This window comes from Vipera ursinii, assembly GCF_947247035.1.
Source record: "Vipera ursinii genome assembly, chromosome: 6".
In the NCBI taxonomy this organism is placed as follows: domain Eukaryota; kingdom Metazoa; phylum Chordata; class Lepidosauria; order Squamata; family Viperidae; genus Vipera; species Vipera ursinii.
The window spans coordinates 23,698,015-23,717,720 of record NC_139515.1 but is presented as its reverse complement, the minus strand read 5'-3'; the positions used below and the strand labels follow the sequence as shown (position 1 = coordinate 23,717,720).

The following is a 19,706-nucleotide window of genomic DNA, read 5'->3' as shown; positions in this document are numbered from 1 at the left end:
CCTCACTAGATATACAGTACTCAGGAAGATTCTGTAGAATATTTTGTGACAAACATATCTAAAAATATGAGTCAATATTCCTGACATACATAATTGTCAGGCTTGAAAGACCAGAAACATATGTGAAGTTCTAATTAATTTTTTTATTTATTTTAATCTCATTTATATCCCGCCCTTCTCCGAAGGGCGGCTTACAATCTAAGCACAAATCAATATTTATTGCACAAATATTTATAGCTCATGCAATATTCTTAACTAGCCACCCAGAGTTACCCTGTGGTAAGATAATAAATAAATGTAATAAATAAATAAAAATAAATAAGTGGTTAGCAGGTAGAAGTTAGATAAGGGTCAACAGAATTCACAGTGGATTAGAATTGGTATATTTGTGACTACATAGGGATTCTAGGCTTTTCCTTCATTTTACCCTGCTCCCAGTCTCGGCCACTCCTTCTCCAACACTAATGAATTGAGAGATTTATGTATTATCGCTCCTTGGTAAGTAACAACATTATTTTGGCTCCCTTCAGAAAAGTACTAAGCAACCCAATAGCACTATATATTGCTATAGAAGATTTTCAAACTTGAAGGTAAGAATATTTGAAAACAAAATGTGCTCAGTGTCGATTTATTTAGCCTTGGTTAGAAGAAAGAATGTAAAATCAAAGAAAGATGACAGGATAAAATGGAATTTTAATTATCTGCACTTTCTTTATGGAACATGCTGTCCATCTTTTATCATATTGAGGCTATTAGAACAAAACAATAAACTAAATAGAAGGATAGCATAAGCTAGTTAATTCTCATTCTCCCCTGAACTGGGCAGGAAAAACATTGCCTGCCCTGGCTTTCCTCCATTCTCAGTCAGCTGGAGATTTAGCTTCTTCTGAATCACATGTTTTTTCTCCTAAATTCAATATCCAGCAGCCACAAGTTATAATTAGAACTTGACTGAATTCACACACTTTTATGAAAAAATGAGGTTTTTTTACAAAATGTTCTTCAAATACTCACCACCATTGCTTGTAATAGCCAGCAATACTCCCATCTAGTTCCCTCTCTGCTGGAGCAATTCTACGTCTGGGTATTGTGGAGAAGTTAAAATGTAGGCAATTTTTTTATAATAAATCCAATTATTATTTTTTTGGTGGTTAAACATCTTACGAACAGGGAGTTTTGGTTTGTTTTTAAAGAAAATAAACTTCCTTGAAGGCAACTATTTAGACTAATTTTATTCACCACAGCATCCAAAGAACAGCCATCAACATAATATATGGGTAGGTGAGTGCTCAGTCAATTATTCCTTGTGTGTAAGCATGTGTGTAGTTTTATAAATAAAATACAGGAGGACATGAAGTTCTCCTGATGCTTATTGTGCTTGAAAATCTATTTTATGTAAACATAAAAATCTTGTTTGAAATAAATGGAAAGATTCCATTACAAATAAAAGGGTTACTATGGTCATTCAGCACATGCAAAAATAAATATAGTAGATACATATTTAATTATTTCTTGTAAACTGCCTTAAGTGTTTTTTTAAAAACAAATAGCAAGATAAAATCAATTAAATAATTAATAAGTAATCTATTCTGTTTAGATTTGTCCATTTGGAGACTATGAGTTAGTTCTGGCCTTTCTACAATAGTAAATGATAACTTTTACCAAGTGTTAATTTTTTAAAAAAATTATTTCAGTAAAGAAGGAGTGCTAGAAAAGTAAGCATATTTCTTCTGGTATATGGCAAAAGGATATAGATATATTTTTCTTCTTTCAATAACTTAAGCCTTTAAGTAATGATTGTCCATTGGTTTTGCATTTTTAGATGAAGGAAAAAAATATTTATGGCTAGTACTGACAGTTCTTAAAGTGAAGCATAGATAATAGGCCTGAACATTCCTTTGTTTTATAAAACAAATTATTATGACAGTACATAATAAATACCCATTGTTTATTAATGAACCAATCTACATACAGATGCTTGGAAGATAAATAAGAAGAGGTAATTTCTGTATGCAGTAGCATATTGCTCTTTTAAAAAGAATAGAAATGCTTGCATGCAAATCCTATAGTGACTGAAGTATTACGTTTCACATTGTTCATAAATATGGATAAAGATGGTATGAGAGATTTAAGCACAATCTGTTTCATATAGGCTTCATTCTCCATTGGAGACCAGTGGGACCAAAAAACTCCTACACTTCATAACTGCCCAATTTTCCTTTTGTTTTTAAAATAGTATAGACATTTTAGGTAACATTTTATATACTTGTATATGTGTTTCTAAAAGTGATCTTAGAAATTTAAAGTGCTCCTTAGATTTGAGAGCAAACCATTCCTTCAAATATATTGTAGGTGTGGTCAGTCCTCTGGATTCCTTCTGTGGTTTTTTTTAAAAAAGTAATACTTTGTGGTCTCATTCTACTTAGCTTTTCATGTGCCAAAACTCATTGTCTTAACAGTCAAACATTTATTTTAATTTGGAAACTTCATTGCAAATAATTTTTTTTTCTTGATTTAGATCATTGCAATCAGTTATTATGACAATGGTAAGGCCTGTTCAGGCTGTTAAAAACATTCTAGTTCTCTGCAGAACACTTACTAGAAGAAGTGAAGGGTATTTTACAAATGCCAGTTATGATGAAGTAGGTTTTATTTTCTTGTTTTTTTTGTTTTAATTTAACTTGCAAGGAGATTAAGGCCAAGCAAGCAGCAAATTTATAGATATATGAGAATTTCAGCTCAAATAGCTGTCCTTTGCTCTCTTTGCAGCAGTCAACACCATATGATGGAGCTACTGAATATATTTTAAAAATAGTGACACACTCAAAACCATGAAACCAATGTGGTAAATGTGTTTTGCATAGTCCAGAATCAAATTCCGTTTCTAGCTTGGGTACCAATCTATTAATAACCTTGGTGCTAGCAGCCAAAGCAGAATCAAACCTTCATAATTAGACTAATCTAGTTTTTCTATAATCATGCTACTTTATTTCTAAAAGCATATAGCTATATCATTTCTATACTGGAGCTCCATTTTATGTAATTAGAACTTTATATCTTATTTAGCACTAATTTGTTTTTATTCAAAAGAGAGATACACTTCACAATTATTCTGGACCACAGACTATTAATTAGGATTGTGTCAGTTTATTAAAATAGAGTATTAAAACTCCGAAAAGAAATAACCATGAAGTGGACAGGAACTGTGGAACAAGCTGCCTTTTTTAGTTTTTCAGGTGTGTGATAGTACCAAACTTGAGACACAGTTAATAACTTCCAATAATTTTCTTGCGTGTGTATTTTTTTGCCTGATTTTTTCTCTTTTTTCCTTCCTTCCTTCCTTCCTTCCTTCCTTCCTTCCTTCCTTCCTTCCTTCCTTCCTTCCTTCCTTCCTTCCTTCCTCCCTATATACCAGAACCCATAGACTTTTGTTAGAAATCTATCTCATATTATTTTTATTTATTTATTTTGATTCCATTTATATCCCGCCCTTCTCCGAAGACTCAGGGCGGCTTACAAGCTTAGCCTTCATTCTATGTATATGCCTGCTTATTAGGGCTTTTACACAAACCCCAAGCGGCATTATTACAAAGTCAGCTTAATTGCCCCCAACAATCTGGGTCCTCATTATATTATATGATTTTTTTAAAAAAAATCAGAGCAGATTATTTTTATATACTCAGATTACTTCAGATATGTGAAATCATATTTTCAAAATTCATTGTCTACTGCTTATTTGTGTACTTATTTCTAACTCACCTTGTACAAGCCCATTTATTTCAGCACTTTTCTAGCAAATGGCCTACATTAACAGAGGGCTTAGATGTTAATTAGATGTATTAATTTTAGATGCAACTGCTTTGGGTTTTTTTTCAGCATTACCAAGGAGACCCTATCATAGTTTGTTTAAAATTAAGCAGTTAATACTGCTCTCATCTGCTTTAAAAAAAAAGTTCTGTGCATGTACTTGTAATCCAAGTGCATGTAGTAAATATTAAATTAGTTAATCCATCATTTATATTTAAAGAGAAATGTGACTTGATTAAAGAGTACTCTAAACTGGTAAAATAAAATTTATATCCTTGCTCGTGTTTTATGTAAATCTTAAACTTAGTTTACATCTGGGGTGATTAAAAAGAAGAAGAAAGAAAATCAAATTCTCAGATCAATATCTTTGTTCCCTCCTTTAACGGACTCTACTTTTTATAGTCTTATGAACATAAAAAATAGCAATAGCAATAGCACTTAGACTCATATACCTCTTCACAGTGCTTTACAGCTTTCCCTAAGTGGTTTACAGAGTCAACCCCCAGCCTATTGCTTCCAACAATCTGGCTCTTCATTTTACTGACCTTGGAAGGATGGAAGACTGAGTCAGCCTTGAGCTGGTAAGATTCAAACTGCCATACTTCTGGGAAATGTTCCTTACTGAATCACTTTTGCTGTACATCATTGGGAAATATCCCAAACCAGGAATTATAACTAAAGACATTTATGGTATAAGATACTGAAGCTAATGAAAGCACATTTTGCCATACTTTACCATAGTCTTTTAATACTAAGGATAACTGAAGCAGAAGCTATGTCCCAATCAGGCTTATAGTTTGCAAGCCTATCAAATTTTGTCTGTTGCAAGAAATCCAGGCACACAAGAGGTACACTTGCCAAGTACACAATTTCTGTGTCCCAATGCAGAGTGAGCTATGATCCTTCTGGAACCAGGAGCATCCACTTGACCAAACAATATTCCTTTTTTCCAAAGAAATACCAAGCAAAGAGTGATATTTCTTTGAGCAAAGCAATAAATCCAATCTTCCTGTAATTTTCAAGAGACCAATTTAGCTTTCAAGTCATATATACACAAAGACCCAAAAGACATATAGTGAGGATTAGTCCCAAACACAGTCATAGCCAACCCATGCCATGACTGCTTGGAGTTGACTGACATTATCTTTTTTCTTCCTATTTCCTTGAGGAAAAAGACAGGAAATTCCAGTTGGATAGCTTAATCCCTAGAAAACCCAATATGCATACCAACAAAATAAAATAAGCTATTTTTTAAAGCTTTTTAACCACTGGAGAGTTACAAAGGTGCACAGCATATACCAGCAATGAGATTCCCTTCCAAAACTGCCATGTATCCATGTACCTTATACTATCCACTATTCACTGTCTCCATGCCTTGTGGTTGTATAATTTTGAATAATATTTTATTTTTAATATTTTATATTGTATATAAAATATTAAAATTATATGTTTTTGTATATTTGTTATTTTATTTGATCATTTTATGCCACAAAAGTCATTTTGTGTGAGATGAATACCATATAAAATTTATAAATAAATATGGAATTGATTATTCTGAAATTTTGTCTAGTAGAGACATCAACATCCAAGATACCTTAGAAAATATTCCCTACTTAATATCTCTAATACTAGAAGATAAATCAGCACTCTGGTCAGAACCAAGTTGGAAGGCTATAGAATACCCACTGTAAGTAACTACTGTGGATAAGAGCCTTGGTGGAGCAGTGGGCTAATGCCTCCTTAAGTAACACCAGCTGCCTGCAATTAGTGCAGGTTCGCATCCCACCAGGCTCAAGGTTGACTCAGCCTTCCATCCTTCCGAGGTAGGTAAAATGAGGACCCAGATTGTTGGGGGCAATAAGCTGACTTTGTAATAATGCCGCTTGGGGTGTGTGTGAAAGCCCTAATAAGCAGGCATATACATAGAATGAAGGCTACTGCTAAGCTTGTAAGCCGCCCTGAGTCTTCAGAGAAGGGCGGGATATAAATGGAATTAAAATAAAATAAAAAATAAAATAAGTATTAGAAAAATCAGTAAAGGTTCTAACCAAGCTATGTCAGCAAACAAGGAGAACAACTACATTCCAACACTTGGAAAATGCATTGAATTTTGTGAAGTTACAGGCTAGTATAGATAGGTGGCAAATTCGACGTCTCCTAGTAAGAATCTCACTGTCTAACATTGGGATGCCAGACTGGACAGGACATATTAGCAAAGTATTACATCTTCTGACATAACTCAGAAGAATTAAAAAATTGCTCTGGAGAGGTGCAATACCTTTGTTTTCTTTCACTCCTGGGTTTTCTGGAGTGCAGTTGTCATAGCTGATGGAAAACCTGACCGCTCTTCAAAAGGATCACCTTATCATTGGGACAAACTGGTTTGCCTGGAATTAGGGTTTGCTAGCAATATTCTGTGTTAATTTATTAGCTAGAAGAGCCAGCAGAAGCAGAATACAGAGAATGATACAATATCTCAGAGACAGACAAGACAGAGGAAAAAGAAAAAATTGAAACCTTGCCACTCCAGCTCTAGTTTTGGAGCAATGAAAATTTAAGCCAAAGTCTGTGCTAGAGCTCCATTCACTCAGAGTTAAATCTGTCCCCATCATATAGAATTTAAAAATAAGATTAGCCTTTTGCCCATATTCAGAATGCTGGGATTTAAACTAAGTTTCCTACCATGTTAACAGGGCCAGCACAAAAGCATTTGCCATGAACACCAAAGGCAGCAATTGATTGATGGAAAATGAAGTCAGTAACATACTGAGTCTATATTTCTGACCCATCAATAAAAGCAAAAACCTAAGGACTTATCTATACTGCCAGGTTGCCCCATTTCAAATATAAATCAGCAATACTTTTCAGATGGCAGAAATAGATAACAGGCTTAATACATATTTCCCCATATAGCCACTCATCACAAATGCTATCACCAGCCATGTTTTTCTGCACTGTATTCAAAATATTCTTCTCATTTGGTCAGCTCAGGTATACCTGGATGCAATTTACTTTCTTCTAGGCTAGGCCCTGCACTCTATTGACTATTTATAGCAGGCATGTCAAACTGCCAGCCCGCAGACCGGATACATCATATTAAAACTGCGCCCATCCCATTGCCGGCAATGGGGAAAAAAGTCGTGATACGTTGCACAACGTCACGTGACATCGCAAGTTTGACATGCCTTATAGGGACAGAAAAACTTGCCAATATTCTACATTTCTTCAATAACATCAGCTGCAGAATCTGTTGCAGCAGCTGTTTCTTATTGATACAGTAGTTATAACACTTGTGTTACATGAACATCCAGGTTTGAAGCTCAACATATTTTTTGTTTTGGGGATTTTAGTTATTTTTTCCCCAACTGACTACTTTTCAGCTGGGCAGTTTTTGTTTTAAATAACTTCATCATTTTCCCAGCTACTTGAGGAAAAATGCATTAAAACATGGCTGCCTTTTAGCCTTTTGAAAGGCCATGAATACCTAGTTCCTCCCCCAAGCATTGGGCTAGAGTAAAATAGGCTGCTAGTCCAGTGCTTGGTATGGAAAGGCAGTTCTGTTTTTAATCTTAGTTTTATTGATTGTTATAAACGGCCTAGGATCGTTATATGAGATCGGCAGCCATCTATTCTATGTTCTGTAATTAATTAATAATTAACGTTCTAATGCATATCAAAGAATATATGTCCAATAAGACCTGTCTGTTGGAAGGAAAGGATTGGCCATTGTTTTTCTGGAACAGAATGTTGGGAGACCCCAGGGGTGGAATAATTCATTATTTTATTTTATTTTATTTTAATTCCATTTATATCCCGCCCTTCTCCGAAGATTCAGGGCGGCTTACAAGCTTAGCAGTAGCCTTCATTCTATGTATATGCCTGCTTATTAGGGCTTTCCACACACCCCAAGCGGCATTATTACAAAGTCAACTTAATTGCCTCCAACAATCTGGGTCCTCATTTTACCTACCTCAGAAGGATGGAAGGCTGAGTCAACCTTGAGCCTGGTGGGATGCGAGCCTGCACTAATTGCAGGCAGCTGGTGTTACTTAAGGAGGCATTAGCCCACTGCTCCACCAAGGCTCTAGTGGTCCATTTCCTCCAATGTAGCTTCCAATCTAGATTGAATACCTTGCAAATTCCTACCCAAGTGTCTCAGCTGAGACAGAATGCTGTTAACTCAGTTTAGCATCCTGCTGGCATAAACCACATGAGGCAATAGGAGCTTAAGCTTGCAAAACAAAAGACTAAAAATCAGAAAAATATCATTTACAGGGACTCCCTTATATCTTTCAAAATCAATTTTCAAAAAATTCAAAAAAGTAAAAAAACTTAATAATTCTGTAGCAAGTATTATTATGTACCACACAATTTGATTTTTAGATGTTCTCTGTAGCTTAATTTCATTGCTAGTAAACATATTTATTAATATAAATATGACAACATAGCATTAATTGTTCATAACCTTCAGAAAATAGGAAAGGTAGCAATTAAACTCTTAAAAATTGAATGGACTAATTAATCATTCATTGCCTATGGCAATAATAAGTCATTAGTCTTGTAGTGGCTTATTATAAGGTGCAATGTGTAGATGGGTTCATTTACGCAACTACTTGCTGAATGTTGATTAAGTTATTTATAGATAGTACGTGCTTGTTATGATCAATTATGGCTTACATCCATGAACAGTTTTTCTTCTAAAAGGAAATAAGCTTAAGGCTCATTTAAACCATCTGTACCAGAGCAGCTTTCTAAAGATCCCCTTAATATCTTTTCCTTTTGCTACAGATGGGCTTCATCCTTCTGACAAAAGCCTGAGTTAAGCAAATCAATGAACTTTTTCTTTCCTGCATTTTTTCCATGCTATTGTATATTCTTCTTTTTCTGCTCTTCCATAAAAAAACAAACCCTCCTCCAGAGACTTACAAATATTAATAATTAGTTAATAGGTATATTAAGTATCCCGACTAAAGGAGGAAAGCAAAAGACCACTGGTAATCCATAGTTGTGCTAATTCTCATTTTATTTTATTTATTAAGGCTGCCCAACTCCAAAAAGTTTACAACATATCCAATACATTAAGTTAAAAAAAACAGAATTAAAACAGCATTTCTCACATGTGGAAAAGAGACTCACATTCAGACTTTTAATTTTCAAGTTTTTAGTAGTATTGCAAATGAAATTAGAAAGTATTAATTTTTTTAAGCAGGAAAAATGACCACAAGAAAAAGAATTAGATATTCTTCATAAGCAGAGATTGTCTATCTGTTGATCATTGGTCATAAGGTTAAGACACCCCTAGTAAATTTCTTAAAACTCCTTGGAATTTCTGGTTCTCTAGAATCTTCATTATGCATTTAAGTACCAAAGGAACTATGGCACAAAAGTTTGTTTACAACTATCACTGTCATTTAGTTTTAAACTAAAAAGGCCCAATGTTAACAAACATTTTCTTCTGAATATTCAGATAGTAATCAGATACCAAAGTATTCCAGTGGCAACATATATTCATTCTACAATCTCCAAAAAAAGTTTCTAAGCATCCTCAGTTTATTCTAATAACAACTCTAGCTGATAGAAACTAGATGGAAAAAATACCACTCCTAAACAAAACAGCAACCAATCTTATAGAGGAAGAAATGCAGAAATTCAATTGTTATCTGAACACAATAAGGGTACCACTGCCACATGAAAGCATTTATTCTCTAATTATTCTACATATTTGTGGGCTTTTATAATAAATATTCTTCACTATAATTCACACTTACTTTATTTTTAAAAAATCCATTATGAAAGAAAAACAATTACAGCTGCAAATATATTTTATTAATGTTGCCCTCCTTTTGGAAATGTCCCTGGATACTTGAGTAAATGTTAGGTCAACATGAAAATAACAATGTGGTAAGATGATCTTAAAACCTAGTACTACCTTAAACTTCAGAACCCAAAAGTCAAAAATTCCCTATAACCATTGATGGATTAATTAACCAAAGATCAGTACTGCCCAAATTTCAAAGGACTGCTCTTTTAGCGTTAATGGTTGTTGAATCATTGGTATGGATTAAAAAAAAATTAATTACACAGTACAAAAGTAATGCAATATTTATGTAATCAATATGGATATAAAGGCACTTAATGATGTCCTTAGATGAATTGTGAATATGAATTACTGATTGACATAATTATTAAAATCATACTTGTAGGGAGAAATCATATTTTATACAAGTAATACTTTCTATCATTATCTCCAAGAGGATTAGATGCATTAATTGCTTGAGAAGTATCTCTATCAGTCAGAGAGTCCAGATTACCCTTTCACATTTTGTGACTGGAGACTAGAATACCATGTTGAAATAGGAAAAAGATAAAAAAGGTTGGATGCTATGACCTAAGAACAGAAATGAATAGGAGAATGATTTAAACACATTTCTGCTAATCTCGTTATTTCTTCATTGCCAATACAGTCTTCAGAAAACTAAAATGACACCTATATATATATGCACATCACCAGATGGAGTTAATAGAAATCAAACTGATAAGAAGGTGGAAAACTTCAACAAAGAGGCCCACTGTGAAATAGATCACGAACCACTCATGTGCAAGTTCCAAGTCAAGGTAAAAGTGAAAACTAAAGCTAACCAGTTTCCATACTGCGATGTTTCATGTGGAGTAGCAGTGTGACACAGGAAACAAATACAATAGAGATGAATGATAGAGCTGCATATAAGGTAAACATAATGCCCATAACATATGCATACATCTTGAACATATGCATACTATTTTGAAGGAAGATTTCAGAAATTGCTTTGAAGTTCTGAATAACATTGGTGGAAAACCAGGAGAACTCTGGAATGAAATTGAAGTAATTTTAAGGCTGAATACGAAAAGATACTATCAAAGGTCAAGAAACAAACAAAGAAGAAGAAGCAAGCTAGAAGTCAAAATAAATGGTGGAAACTGCTAAAAGAAGACAAGCCAAAGCAAAGGAAAACAACTCAAGAAGGAAGTCAACAAGTAATTTCAGAGAGCTGTTAAAAGAGTCAAGGACCATCTTTATAATGACATCTGAAAATTTATTCATGGAAAAACAAGGAAAGTCTTCCAAAAGTCCATTCCTCTGTGTGAGAAAAATCATTAAAAAAGAAGCTTCTGCTCAGAATTGGATAATCATTAGGCTAACCTGCAAATATATCTGTAATGTATTGGGATTTTTACTTGAACTGATTCCCGTGTCTGTTTGAATGCTGTTTAAGGTTGCTCAATGGTGTGTCTGTGTAACAATCACTGACTAAGCCAGACTTCTTGTCTCCAAGAAGATCACTGGTTGATTTGGGGCGGGAATGGGTTCCTTTAAACCAGAGATCTGCAACCCGTGGCTCCGGAACCGCCTGCGGCTCTTTCAGCTGTCTTCTGTGGCTCCCAGTCCTCTGCCATGTGCAGTCCAAAAAAAAAAGTGGGACTAAAAAAGTTCAACCAATGAATTCAAATATGCCGGGTAGGTGCATATCTCGCCTTGGTTCCACTCTTCAGTCAAACCCTGTTCTGCGCATGTACCGATGTATGCGCATGTGCACACATTTTTTTGCGGCTCCCAGTTTTTCCTTTTGTGAGGGAACCGGTTCCGAATGGCTCTTTCACTGTTTCAGGTTGCTGACCCCTGCTTTAAACCTATTGGCTGCTGCCTAGTGGCCAACCATATAAGTAGCTGCACAGCAGCCTCTGTTTCAGTTCTGTTCATGTTTGCCTAAATAAAGCATGTTCCTGTTTGCAACCTGTTTGCTTATTGCCTCATTCAACACTGACGATGAAGGTGGAATGCTGCTTCTTCACAAGAGCCTGAAGTCACAGCGCCTGGCAAGGACTGCATTCCCCCCCCAGTCTGCCTAGCAAGCCACGCTAGAGACCACCCACCCTGAGGACCAGTCCCAGGGCCTATGAAGAAACAAGCAGCACGAGGCAACGCGAGACACAAGCCGCAAAGACTTCTCACCATGTCAAAGGTCAGAAAGCTCGAAGAATTCGATGTCATGCACCCAGAAAGATGGTTGTCCTACATTTCAAGAATGGAGAACTACTTCCGAGCAAACCAAGTAGCCAAAGATGGCCTGAAGGCCGCAACACTTCTTTGTGTCTGTGGGCCTGCAATGTTCAACATTGCAGAGAACTTAGTTGCACCAGCACAGCTGGAGTCTGACTTATGCAGACCTGAAGAGACGGCTCAGCGACCATTTCCAACTGAAGCTGTCGGTCATAGCGTGGAGGCATGCCTTCGAACAGTGACTACAGTAACCCAGAGATACGGCCACAGAGACAAGCTTCGCGCCTTTGTCAGTTCGCGGACTTGGAAGAAAGGCTCTGAGATCGTCTCGTCTGTGTACTCAGGAGTAGAGAGCTCCAACAAGAACTTTTCATGAAAGAGACTGTCTCACTCCAAGAAGCTTTAAAAGACGTTATGGCATACGAAGCATCCAGTGGGCCCGTGAAGGCGTTGTGGCCTGCCAAAACCACCCCACACGAATAAGCTGTCCACCATGACAACGCCGAGCAATGATAAGATGCCGACTCCGACCACAAAGTCAACAAGATTCAATTGCACCAAGACAAAGAACAGAAGCCTCTTTACAAGGCAGTTCCCTTCCTTTGATGTTTGGGATGTGGCGGTCAGCCACATGTCGGGCCTGTGGAAAATCTGGCCACATCGCAGCTGTCTGTAGAGGTTGCCAGAAGGACTGTCAACCGGATGAGCCATACAGGAGAGGTACCAGGGCCCCGGGGAAGCATAGAGTAGTGTTCTGCTCCAGCCACAGGAGTGTCTGCCACATGGGAGCTCGCCATCCCCTTAAACAAAAACTTCGGCTTCAAGTCAAGCTGCAAGGTGTTTCTTGCAGGATAGAACTGGACACTGGCTCAGTTGTATCAGCTCAGTGGCTCAGCTCAAGTCTTCACTTGAGACTTTCCGGTTCGTGTGCAACCACAGCAAGAGGTGGGCCAGGTTTAGGCTGTCTGACATCATTCTAACTGACTTCCAGAATTCCTGAGTGGCCGTCAAGGGCAAGGCCACTGTAGCCGTAAAATTCATGGGGTTTTCGGGGGGCCTAGACGTAATTGTGGTGGAGGGCCAGAGAATGAGCTTAATAGGGCTTGACTGGTTTGATGCATTGGGCATTCAAGTAACCAGGATCCACCAGACACATGTGATGAACCTGGCGCCATATGCAAGGAATTTACAGATGTTTTTGACACAGGCCTGGGAGAGTACAAGGGCCCTCTGATAGCCTTTAAGCTTGATCCTTCCATAAAACCCATTAGGATTAAGCCCCATTGAGTGCCATTTGCACTAAAACACAAAATCAATGGAGAGCTGGACAAGCTAGTCAGTCAGGGGGTACTACAGCCAGTAGATGGGGGAGAATGGGAAACTCCCATAGTCACACCACTTAAGGCCAACGGGGAGATCAGCATGTGCACTGATTATAAGTGCACCATTAACCAAGCACTGCAGCAGCACGTGTACCCGGTGCCAGTCATTAGTCACATTTTATTTATTTATTTTATTTGATTTAATTTTGGCATCACTGCAAGGGGGTACCATGTTTGCTAAATTAGATTTGGCACAGGCCTATCAGCAGTTACCAGTAGATGAGGCTACAGCGGCCACACAAAGTATTGTGACACATAGGGGCCTTTTAGAGTCAAACACCTCCAATTTGGGGTTAGCATAGTCCTAGGTATCTTCCAGGGAGTTATGGAGCGTATGCTCAAGGGTATTCTGGGGGTCTGTCCCTATTTTGACAATGTACTCATTGCCAGTGAGTCCACTGAGATGCTAGCAAGGTGGCTCAAAGCTGTCCTTCAACAATTCCGCACAGCTAGACTCAAGTTGAAGAGGGACAAGTATAAGATTGGGGTCCCTTCCACTGAATTCCTGGGGTTCCGTATCGATGCCGAAGGCATCCATCCTGCAGAGTCCAAGCTGAAGGCAATTCAGCTGGCACCTAGCCCCAGATCCAAAGGAGAGCTCCAGGCATTCCTGGGTCTCCTGAATTTTTACCATGCATTCCTTCCTAACAAGGCTGCAGTGGCAGAGCTGTCACACTGACTCTTAGACAAGAACACCCCGTGGAAGTGGACTAAGGTTCAGGAAAATAGTTTTAAGGCAGTAAAATCACTACTGTCTTGAAATTCAGTGCTTATGCACTTTAATGAAAACTTGCCTGTATGCATTGCGTGTGATGCATCCCCTTATGGGGTGGGGGCTGTACTAAGCCATTTGTCAAATGATAGGACTCAAGTCCCCATTGCCTATTATTCAAGGACATTGTCCTTGGCTGAGCGCAATTATGCTCAGAGTGACAATAAGGCTCTGGCCATCGTGGCCAGGGTGAAAAAATTCCATGATTATTTGTATGGCTGGGAATTCAGTCTTCACTGACCACAAGCCATTGTTGGGGTTATTTACCATAGACAGGCAGATGCCTCAAATATTTTCCCCTAGAATGTTAAGGTGGTCTATTTCTTTGTCAGCCTACAGCTACAGGCTGGTTCACAAACCCAGCAAAGACATGGGCCATGCAGATGGCCTTAGCAGGTTGCCATTGCCACACATGGAGCCAGATCTGGCTGCAGCAGCAAGCATCTTGTAAATTCAAGATTTGCCTGAACTTTCCCTCCATGCTGGGGATGTAGCTGCGGAAACTGCCACAGACAGAATTTTAAGCAGGGTGTTGTCATGGGTTCACACAGGGTGGCTGGAAAATAGCCCAGAACCAGAGTTCCAGAGCTACTTCACACATAGACATGAGCTTTCAGCTCACAAGGGCTGCATTCTATGGGGGAGCAGGGTTATTGTCCCCTGTTCATTAAGGCACCGTGTGCTCCTGTCTCTGCATGAGGGCCATCCGGGCATAGTCCAGATGAAGGCATTGGCATGGAGCTACCTATGGTGGCCAGGGTTAGATAAGGCTATCAAGGCCCAAGAACACAGATGTTACACGTGTCAGCAGTCCAGACCAGAGATGCCACAGGCCTCTGTCCACCGATGGGAGGAGACTCATACACCGTGGTCAAGGATTCACATTGACATCGCTGGGCCTTTCAGGGACAGCTGTTTTTGATAGTGGTCGACAGCCACTCTAAATTGTTGGAAGTAATTTTTATATCTACTATGACTACTGCTAGGACTATCCAGGTGCTTAGAAAGCTTTTTGCTACACATGGGCTGCTGGACGTCTTAGTCTTGGACAATGGGGCCCAGTCACAGTTGCAGAATTTCAGGCCTTCTTGAGTGCTAACCTCATAAGGCATGCAATTTCGGCTCCTTTTCACCCCTTGACTAATGGGTAGGCTGAACGCATGGTGCATACAACAAAAGAGTCACTCAAGTGCATTGTTTCAGGGGATTGGCACCATAGGCTGTCTGATTTCTTGCTTTGCCAGCACACTACGCCTTGCACAGCAATGGGCAAAAGCCCAGCAGAGCTTTGCTGAAGATTAATTACAAAACTGGACAGGTTACATCTTGACCAGGTTGCAGCAGACACCACATGTCCAAAGGCTCCAAGGGGGTTGCAAGTGGGTGATGGAATGTGGGCCCGGAACTACGGGCATGGGAACTTGTGGGTGCCAGGTAAAATTGTTAAAATCTCAGGACCCCTTTCCTATGAGGTGGCTCTGGATGGGGGGTGAGTCATTCGCCAACATATTGATCAGCTGCGAAGGCATTTTGCAGAACAGCCACTAAGCGAGGACCTTACTGTGGGTCCACAACCAGAGCCGGCAACTGGCAGCCCAACAGAGCAGTTCACATGCTCTGAGGACTCATTCAGTGATTTCAATGAGGAGGTGGTCATAGATGGTCATAGTCTGGGAGTGCAACATGGGTCTCCTGATGGGGAAGGTCAAACCAAACAAGGCAGCAGCTTTGCTGACACAGCTACCTCATTGGACTTTGGTTTGGGCTGACCAGGAATGGCTGGCCAAAGGAACTCAAGTCAATCTGACTCAGGTGAACCCAAGAGTCTTGGTCTACCGAGCCCAGCGAGCAAGCTTGTAGACCCGGAGCAGCCTAGATCCCCCAGGCATTCTGAACAGTCATGTAGACCACCACAATGTCTACAAGATTATATTCTTAAATAATGTGTGTATATTCTAGGGGGAAGGGGTGTAATGTATTGGGATTTTTACTTGAACTGATTCACGTGTCTGTTTGAATACTGTTTAAGGTTGCTCAATGGAGTGTCTGTGTAATGGTCACTGACTAAGCCAGACTTCTTGTCTCCGAGAAGATCATTGGTTGATTTGAGGCAGGAATGGGTTCCTTTAAACCTATTGGATGCCGCCTAGTGGCCAACTGTCTAAGTAGCTGTGCAGCAGCCTCTGTTTCAGTTCTGTTCATGTTTGCCTAAATAAAGCATGTTCCTGTTTGTAACCTTCTGTCTCGCTTATTGCCTGCAAAGAACCATCTACACAATAATATCCATACTTTTCAGCAGTGATATCTGCAGCCATTTCATGAATATAGAAATATTAAGCCTTCCAATTCACAGGTACTCCCACTGAGTGAGAAATATTCCATTTGCTAACTGCTAAATAGATAGCAGATTATCTTTGTCAGATCTTAAGTTATTTGATGCCTGCCCACATGGTACCCACTGAAATTAAACTGATCATGTAAAATAATCAAGCTAAATATTATATACCAGCTGTTTTATTCAGTAGAGTTGTCAGTCAACACACACAGCATATGGTAGCTATACAATCTTCATTGAATGGCTATTTTGGGAATAATTGGTGAATAACCCAAGAGATCAAATGTGTGTGTGTTTAGTTCCTGTGTTCAGCAAGATTATAGAAGGAAATTTGCAGAATTTGTAATATAAAATATCATCAAATATTTCAATACCATCTCTTAACTATTTCCTTTTCCCTTATTCTGCTTTGTTTTTAAAAAAATCTTTAGATAATTATCTTGTGCTGGCAGGCATATCTACAGGAGGGAAGTGATAAATGATTATACGGCAGCAATGACTGCATAATCCAAGGGCTGACCTGTTACATGTATAAAATACATGTAAGACTATACCTTTAATGTCACTGCTACCATCTTGACTTTTTTTACTCATCCTTGCAGATGGCCGTGAGTGCTCAGATGGGCAACTTGCAATCACAGGAGAACTTGTGGCCCTTGAATTCCTTTTCTCAGTTCCCAGAATTCTTTCTTCCTATAAAGGCAGTAAATTGATGGCACAGTTTTGAGAGGATTACATGTAAGATGTAAGCCTTGAAATAAACCTTTCACAATTACAGAATGTAAAACACCATGCAAACATAGCTGGGAAACCTCACTCTGACCAAGTGGGTAATATTGCCTACCTACTGTACAGTCTGTACAAAGATGTTAAGTACATCTCTTAAGCATCAAAATGTTCCTGAACCCTACCCTATTTCATGTTCCTTCTGGTACCCTGAATTCACTACCTCTCAGGGATGAGCTTGTAGTTAGATCACTACCATGTCACTAATTCATCTTTTTTCCTGTTTATATCACCCCCTTCTCATTTTAAGAAGGCTATTTTTCATAAACCTTGATGTGTGGCTTCTAAGGAATAAGACCATTACTCTGTTTTAATATAGTCAAATCGAAATGATCATGTATCAATTTCCCAATGGAATTAAACAGAAATAAGAATATATGGGCAACTCCTAAACTGGGATTTCTTTTAGTTTAACATCTGGCAAGATTAGGAAGCCTGTGAGCATAAAAACAATACAAGCATGTCTGGAAGAACCATTCTGGCTGATTCCCTTAGCAAATAGCTCCAAAGAATCCATTCACATTTGTTGCTGCCATACTCATGGGATTTTTCTGAAATATTGCAATCAATCAATCAATCAATCAATCAATCAAACAAACAAACAAACAAACAATGTATTTATTGTTTTAACTGCCAGTTATAAAAAATATAAAGTTTTCACAAAAGTGGTCAAACGTTAATACATTAAAATGAAAAAAAAATCAGTAAAAACACTAAAACGGTGATATTACAGCAGATTAAATAGTCAGTTCATATCCAGCAACCAACAGAATCCACACTAAAAGAAACATTATACACTGGTATTTCCAAGTAATTTAATAATTACATACCCTAGTATCTAGCAGTTTAGCCAAACTCTCTCTTCCCTCTTCCAGGATAGGCAGCAATTGTTTCCCTTTTTGCTTTTTTTCAAGTTTTGGGGCTTCTTCTTTTTAAAAACCCCAAAGACTTATTATTCTTTATCAGGTACAGAACAGAATAGTTGGAAGGGACCTTGTAGGTCGTCTACTCTAACCCCTGCTCAAGCAGGAGACTCTATACCATTTCTGACAGGTGGCAGTCCAGTCTCTTCTTGAAAAGTTCCAGTGATGAAGCACCAACAATTTCTGAAGAGAAGCTATTCCATTGGTTGATTGTTCTCACTGACAAAAAATTTCTCCTTATTTCTAGGTTGAATCTCTCCTTGATCAGTTTCCATCCCATTATTCCTTGTCTGGCCTTCAGGTGCTTTGGAAAATAGGTTGACCCCTCCTCTCTGTGACAGTTCCTCAAATATTGGAACACTGCTATAATGTTTCCACTAAGACTCCAAGATCCTTCTCACAGTTACTACTATTAAGCCTGATTTCATCCAATCTATATGTTTTCTTGCCTAAGTGTAAGACTTTACCTTTCTCTAAATTGAATTTCATTTTGTTAGATAGGGCCCAATGTTCAAGTCTGTAAAGATCCATCTGTGTCTTGAGCCTATCAGTTTTTTATGTGTGTCATAATACTTCTTGTGGCTGCCATTTTGAGGTTTGTTTGTTTTTTAGATATCCAGCAGACACCCCTGCATATTCCTTAAAGTGTAAATTGTCCATAGCTAAATTTAAAGAACAAATCTACCAAGAAAGAAAAAAATGTTACACAGGGTAGATTTTTGTTTTTGTTTTAAAGCAAATTGATTTTGAAAGTTCAGAGTTTAAAAAATAAATTGTTGTGTGACATGTAGGAAATGCTGTGTTGAAAATCCACTCTCGTGTCTCCAGTGATTACACAAATTGTCAACATTCTCTAGATATTGATCATTCAGATCTTCATGTTTTAAATAATCTGTATTAAAATAATATACTTGTCAATAAGATTGTCAGCTGGGAGCAACCAGATCTACATTTGAAGAGTTCAGTTAGCTATTTTATTGCTCATGCTTATAACACAGGAATTTTAGATTATGCCTATAACACAGAAATCTCCAAGGATTCACCTAACTTTAGAACCATCACTAAAAAAGTACAACAAAGAATGTTCTTCCTACATCAACCCAAAAAGCTCAAATTGCCCAAGATCTGCTGATACAGTTCTACAAATAAGTTATTTAGTCTGTCATTTGTACCTCAGTAACTGTCTGGTTTGGCATAGCAACCAAACAGGATAGGTACACATTTCAATGGATAGTTAGAACTACAGTACATAAAAAACTGCAACCAGCCTGCCTTCCACTGAGGATCTGTACACTGCACAAACCAGAAAGAGGGCTGAGAAAATAACTTCAGATCCCTCACATCCTGGACATAAACTGTTTCAACTTTCCCCCTGTGGACACTGTTATAAGGCATTGCATGCCAAAACAATTAGACACAAAGATATTTTTTCTCCTGTGCCTTTACTCTGCTGAACACCTAATTCACACAGCACTGTCTTAGGGCTAAAGATATTTACCCTTGTATTTAGGGCTGTATTGATATTATCCTTCTCATCTTTCCTTCTACCTTCTCTATTGGTATCTATTATTTATCACTTGTATCTTATGATTAATGATTGTAACTATAATCTATGATATATGACCTATCATTTTGTTGCTGTATGTATATTGAGAAGTTATTC

General features: G+C 38.1%; 1 protein-coding gene across 1 annotated transcript in view; it reads left to right on the top strand.

Annotated features, from left to right (window-relative positions):
• Positions 1-19,706, top strand: part of KCND2 (potassium voltage-gated channel subfamily D member 2) — a gene marked incomplete at its 5' end in the record, with an annotated part of 305,547 nt that overhangs the window by 99,359 nt on the left and 186,482 nt on the right. The window lies entirely within an intron of this gene.